Genomic DNA, 7,431 nt, shown 5'->3' with positions numbered 1-7,431 from the left:
GTCTTCCTCAGCAAAAAGAGGAGGATTAGCACGGATGTTAGCTCAGGGCTGATCTTCCTCACAAAAAAAAAAAAAAAAAAAAGCCAATCCGGGTCCAGAATGGACCCATCTCCGACTCTCATCAATAAATGCTCCTGGTCTTGGCCTTGAAATAGTGCCTCAGCAACACAATTAGTCCCAATTGGAATCACCAGGGCTTGCTATTTCTGAAAACCCTGGCCAGTTGGTTCAGACATGCCTTACATTTATCCTTGGCATCCTAGCTCAGCATGCAGAACATGGGCCACTTGTCCTCTCCTATATGTCCCAGTGTTTCCTACCCAGTCCTGGCCTCTTCTCTTCTCCTTCTAGGAACTTCTTACTGTCCCTCTGGAATCCCATTCATGATAAAAGTATTCTTAAACAGGGGCCGGCCCCATGGCGCAAGTGGTTAGGTGCGCACGTTCTGCTGTGGCGGCGCGGGGTTCGCCGGTTCGGATCCTAGGCACGCACTGACGCACCACTCATCAAGCCATGCTGTGGCGGCGTCCCATATAAAGTGGAGGAAGATGGGCATGGATGTTAGCCCAGGGCCAGTCTTCCTCAGCAAAAAGAGGAGGATTGGCAGATGTTAGCTCAGGGCCGATGTTCCTCAAAAAAAAAACCAGCATTCTTAAACAATATGAAAAAATCTGCATCAATGATTCTCAAACCTTTGGGGTATCAAAAACAGAGTACCTGTTAAAACACAGATTCCCGTGCTCCCAGACTTCCAGAGTTTCTGATTCAGAAGGTCTGGGGTGGACCTGGGAATTTTCCTTTCTAGCAAGTCCCCAAATGATGCTAATACTGTTGGTCTGGGGACCACACTTGGAGAACCACTGCTCTATATCTTTAACCTCTTACTGGAGCCTTCCTCCATTTCCTGCTTTAACTGGAATCTGGCCATCCCCTGCAGCCCTTGCAAGTTAACTACTGTCGCTACTCCCTCACTCTGGTTCTGTCTTGTTTCTGGCCTAGATTCCAGAGTACATCACTTAAGCCTGTCATCTCCCTTAACTTGGTCCTGTTGCCCAGCTTTCTCAGACCTCAAACCTCCTCTGCACCTATACCCAGACTGCTAGAGAAAAACCACACAGCCATGCAGATTGGTACCCCCACAAATTCATCACCTCCAAACTCAACTGAGCCCGTACAGCTGACTAACAAACCAAAAATTTGCTAGTCACCTATTCAAACCTTCATCCTCACACATCTCTGTTCAAGTTGAGTGTTGTCCACCCCTATCCAGGAAGGCATTACAAGCCCTGGGACCTCCCTTCACCAAGACATCCCACGAATCCATCATCATAGTTGTGGTAGGCAGAATTCTAAAAGGGCCCCAAGATTTCTCTCCCTAATCTCCAGGACTGTTAATATGATGAATTTTCCACTCATGATTAGATTACTTTACAAGCACAAGGAAAGGAAAATTATCTGGGTGTTCCTAACCAAATCCTAAGAGCCCTTTAAAATTCCAGAGTTTTTTCTGGCTGTAGCAATACAGGAACTCAGATTCCAAGCCTGTGACAGATTCCACATGCCATTGCTGACTTTAAACATAAAGAGGAAGGGGCTACAAGGCAAGGGATGCAGCAGATTCTAATTACTAATTGCAGCAAATTTGAATTAGAGGCCCCGGGCCGGCCCTGTGGCTTAGCGGTTAAGTGTGTGTGCTCCGCTACTGGTGGCCGGGGTTCAGATCCCGGGCGTGCGCCGACGCACTGCTTGTCAGGCCATGCTGAGGCCGCGTCCCACATACAGCAACTAGAAGGATGTGCAACTATGACGTACAACTATCTACTGGGGCTTTGGGAGAAAAAAAATTTTTTTTAATTAAAAAAAAAAAAAAAGAGAGACCCCTGACTAAAGCCAGCAAGGAAATGGGGAACTCAGTCCTATAGCCGAAAGGAACTCAGTTTTGCCAACCTCAATGACTATGGATGCATAGTCTTCACCAGAGCCCCCAGATATGAGCCCAACCCTGATGACATCTTGATTTTGGTCTTGTGAGTTGCTAAGTAGAGAACCCAGTTGAGCCTGCTCACACTTATGACCTACAGATCTGTGAGATAAGAAATGGTTGTTGTTTTAAGCCATTAAGTGTGTGTTAATTTGTTATGCAGCCATAGAAATCTAATAGAGTGGTGCAGTCAAGTTTCTCTCTTCCTGTCAGGCCAGTCCTCCACCTGTGCTCTGGACCCCAACTATCAGCCAGCAGTAGAGGGCAGTGATTAAGAGCACTGACTCTGGGGGCTGGCCCCGTGGCATAGCGGTTAAGTGCGTGCGCTCTGCTGTTGGCGGCGCGGGTTTGGATCCCGGGTGCACACCAATGCACCGCTTGTCAGGCCATGTGGCGGCGTCCCATATAAAGTGGAGGAAGATGGGCACAGATGTTAGCCCAGGGCCAGTCTTCCTCGGCAAAAAAGAGGAGGATTGGCATGGATGTTAGCTCAGGGCTGATCTTCCTCACAAAAAAAAAAAAAAACAAAAGAGCACTGACTCTGGATCCAGACTGCCTGGTTTTGAATCCCATTTGCACCATTCATGAGCTATCAGACTGGGCAAGTTGCTTGACATCTCTGTGCCTCTATTTCCTTGACTGATAATATTTACCTCATAGAATCATCGAGAATTAAGTGACTTGATACTTGTAAAGCATTTAGAACACCATTTGGCACATTTCTATTGCTAAATGAACATTAGCTGCTCCTGCTACTACTTAATGCTATCAACATTATCTATTCCTGCTTCCTTAGGGATCTTCCTCCTTTCATTATCCCATCTCACTCCTGTCTTCAAATTCTTCGACTGCTGTGTTGCTACTCAAACCAGGGGCCAACTTGCTTTCACTACATTCAGTTAGTTATCTATTTGCAAAAGTAGGTAGATAATGTATTACTAAAGCCCACCCTATAGATAATATCTCTGACACTTGGTTCACCATGGTAATGAGTGCTTAAGTTTTTCAGGAACTGGGAGTCAACTCCTCGTCCAGTTCAGGCCAGTTAAGACCACTGACTGTCAACTGGGCCTGTGAAAATGCCTAATAGGTGACCCTTTGATGTCAGGAAGCCAAAAATTCCACCCTCAGATCATGCTAACACCACCATTTTGTGAACATGCATCCTATGAAGAGCCATGAGGCTTGACTACACTTGTCCAGATCATCTATTACCTCACTTATCCTTACCTCCAAACATCTATCCCCACACTTCAGACCACCCACCCTGCCTCTTTATCCCATACATATCCCTAATCCCCATTTTCAGGAAGGCAGATTTGAGATTTGTTCTCCCAATCTCCTTGCTTGGTTGCCCTGTGAATAAACCCTTTCTCATATATATTTATTCTTCATCCTGGTTCCTGGCTCACAACTCCCAAAACCCTTGAAATTTCATGAGCAGTAAGAGCAATGGGAGCATCCTTTATTATATTTGGTCTCTCATCCTCAGTTCCCGAAATCACTTCAGAGCCATAAAGGTGAAATGGGTGTCTTGTTATTCATAACAAGTCCCTTTCTACCACAACTGGGTTTATGTTACTGAGGTGACTTTTGGAAAGCACCTAACCATGGGGGCTGGTTGCCAGGGGAATCAACCATGAATAGAGAGTTGGAACTTTCAGTCCCACCCTGATCTCAGGGGAGGAGAGAGGGGCTAAAGGTTGAATCAATCACCAATGGCCAATAACTTAATCAATCATGCCTATGTAATAGAGCCTCCATAAAAAACCAAAAGGAGGGGGTTCGGAGAGCTTTCAGGCTGCACATCTGGAGAGGGTATGGAAGCCTCGTGCCCCTTCCCACATACCTTGCCCTGGCTCTTCCATCTGGCTGCTCCTGAATTCTAGCCTTTTATAATAAATGAGTAATCTAATAAGTAAAATGTTTCTCTGAGTTCTGTGAGCTGCTCTAGCAAATTAATGAAACCCAAGGCAGGGGGCATTGGAACCTCCAATCTATAGTCTGTCTGTCAGAAGCACAGGTGATAACCTGGACTTGCGAGTGGCATCTGAAGAAGGTGAGGCAGTATTGTAGGACAGAGCCCTTAACCTGTGGAATCTGATACTATTTCCAGGTAGATAGTGTCAGAATTGAGTTCAATTGTAGGGCACCCTGCTGGTGTCTGAAGAATTCCTTGGATGTGGGGAAAAGCCCTACACACGTTGGAATTGGTTCCAGAGCCTTTCACTTTCCTACAAACACTGTAATGAAAATCCATGACTAAATATCTTAGTGTACATGTGCAAGTATTTCAATGGAATAGCTCATTAAATAGAATTACATATTTTAATTTTCACAGATACTACCAAATTGCCCTCCAGAAAAGTCTGTACCAATTTACACATCCTCATAACCTTGTCTAAAGCAGCCCATTTCCCTGCCCAACAGAAATTAATAAGCTCAAGGCTCTTTCATATTTAAAAAAAAAAAAATCCTCCATTGATCCCATACCTCTATCTAGCTCTTCCTCTCTTTTACAGCAGGGTTTCTGAACCTTGGCCCTATTTATTTCAGGGACTGAAAAATTCTTAGTTGTGGGGGTCTAGTCTTTGCATTGTAGGATATTCAGCAGTATCCTTGGCCTCTACCAACTACATGCCTCTAGCACCCCCACCAGTTGTGACAACCAGAAATGTCTCCAGATATCCTTACCATACAAAAGAATAAAACGGCACCCTTACCTTACACCATACACAAAAATCAACTCAAAATGGAGTAAATACTTAAACATTAAGACCTGAAACTGTCAAAATCCTATAAGAAACAGGAAAAAGGCTTCTTGACATTAGCCTTGACAATGATTTCTTGGATATGACATCAAGTACATCAAACTAAAAAAGCTTTGGGGCCGGCCCCGTGGCGTAGTGGTTAAGTGTGCATACTCTGCTGCTGGCGGCCCGGGTTCAGATCCCAGGCGCACACTGACGCACCACTTGTCAGGCCATGCTGTGGCGGCGTCCCACATAAAGTGGAGGAAGATGGGCATGAATATTAGCTCAGGGCCAGTCTTCCTCAGCAAAAAAAGAGGACTGGCATGGATGTTAGCTCAGGGCTGGGCTGATCTTCCTCACAAAAAAAAAAAAAAGAACTAAAAAAGCTTTTACACAAGAAAGGAATAATCAACAAAATGAAAACGCAACCTATGGAATGGGAGAAAATATCTGTAAGCCATATATCTGATATAAGGCTAATAGACAAAATATATAAAGGACTCCTACAACTCAACAGCAAAACAACAAGCTAATTAAAAAATGGACAAAGGAACTGAATAGACATTTCTCCAAAGAATGACCAGGTATATGAGAATGACCAGGTAAATGCAAAGGTGCTCAACATCACTGACCAGGGAAATGAAATGCAAATTAAAACAATAAGATATCACCTCATACTTGTTAGGATGGCTATTATCAAAAATACAAAAGGTAATAATGTTCGTGAACATTGGTGAGGATGTAGAGAAAAGAGAACCCTTGTACACTGTTGCTGGCAATGTAAACGGGTGCAGCCACTACCAAAAACAGTATGGAGGTTCCTCAAAAAATTAAAAATGGAACTACCATATGATGCAGCAAGCCCACTTCTGGGTATATACCCAAAGGAATCGGACTCAAGATCTCAAAGAGATATCTGAACTCTGATATCTGAATTCTCTTGTTCATTGCAGTATTATTCACAACAGCCAGGACATGCAACAACAGATGAGTGGATAAAGAAAATGCGGTATATACATACAACATAGTGTTATTCGGTCATAAAAAATAAGGAAATCCTGCCATTTGCAACAACACGGATGCAACAGGACTTTATGCTAAGTGAAATAAACCAGACAAAAACCAGACAAATACTACATGATACCACTTACATGATAAATCTAAAGTAGTCAAACCCACAGAAACAAAAGAGTAGAATGGTGGTGGCCAGGCGTGGGGGGGAGAGATGGAGGGGGACAGGAAGGTCTTAGTCAAGGTAAAAAGTTTCAGTTATAGAAGATAAATAAGTCCTAGGGGCTGGCCCAGTGGCGCAGCAGTTAAGCGCGCACACTCTGCTTCAGCGGCCCAGGGTTCACAAGTTCGGATCCCGGATGCGCACCGACGCACCACTTGTCAAGCCATGCTGTGGCGGCGTCCCATATCAAATAGAGGAAGATTGGCACGGCTGTTAGCCCAGGGCGAATCTTCCTCAGCAAAAAGAGGAGGATTGGCATCGGATGTTAGCTCAGGGCTAATCTCCCCCCCCAACCCCTCAAAAAAAGATAAGTCCTAGAAATCAACTGTACCGCATGGTGGCCATAGTTAACAATACTGTATTGTATACTTAAAATTTTTCAAAGAAGGTAGACCTTATATTAAGTGTTCTTATCACACAAAAAAATGATAAGCGGCTGGCAAGATGGTGCAAGCGGTTAAGTGCGCACGCTCCACTGCAGCAGCCCGGGGTTCGCCGGTTTGGATCCTGGGCGCGCACCGATGCACCGCTTGTCAAGCCATGCTGTGGCGGCGTCCCATATAAAGTAGAGGAAGATGGGCATGAATGTTAGCCCAGGGCCAGTCTTCCTCAGCAAAAAAGAGGAGGATTGGCAGATGTTAGCTCAGGGCCGATCTTCCTCACACACACACACACACACACACATACACACACAAAAAATGATAAAAAGAGGGCAGGAAGAAACTTGAAGACAATGAATAGGTTTACAGCATAGATTGTGGTGAATGTTTTCACAGGTGTATACTTATCGCCAAACTCATCAACTCATATACATGAAACATGTACAGCTTTTTGTATGTCAATCACACCTCAATAAAATGGTTTAAAAATAAACAAACAATATGCAGGAAAACAGTCTCATTTGGGAGGCACTGCTGTAGAGCAGTTTCTTGAAAGAATTGCCTACATTTGCCCTCTTTACTTACTTAGCTCTTCTTCCTTCCTTACCCATTGCGTTCTGGGTTTTATACCTTGTATTAGTCCGCTTGGGCTTCTGTAACAAAATAACACAGACTGGGTGGCATAAACAACAGAAATTTATTTTCTCACAGTTCTGGAGGCTAAAAGTTCCAAATCAAAGCGCCAGCAGATTGATTTCTGGAGAGAGGACTCTTTGTAGCTTGTCGACAGCCACCTTCTCAATGAGCCCTGACGTGGCCTTTCCTCTTTGTGCACATGCAGAGAGAACACCCTCTGGTATCTCTTGCTCTTTTATAAGAACACTAGTTCTATTGGATCAGGAACCCAGCCTTATGGCTTCATTTAACCTTAATTACTCCCTTAAAGGTCCTATCTCCAAATATAGTCATATTGGGTATTAAGACTTTGATATATGAATTTTAGGACACAATTCAGTCCATAACACCCCAATAGTGTCCCTGAGAGTGCTCTTGCTAGGCTCATTAGTGACACCGTTGTTATCA

This window comes from Diceros bicornis, chromosome 3 (assembly GCF_020826845.1).
Source record: "Diceros bicornis minor isolate mBicDic1 chromosome 3, mDicBic1.mat.cur, whole genome shotgun sequence".
Lineage (NCBI taxonomy): Eukaryota > Metazoa > Chordata > Mammalia > Perissodactyla > Rhinocerotidae > Diceros > Diceros bicornis.
The sequence above is the reverse complement of the archived record's forward strand: the minus strand, read 5'-3'. Positions refer to the sequence as shown.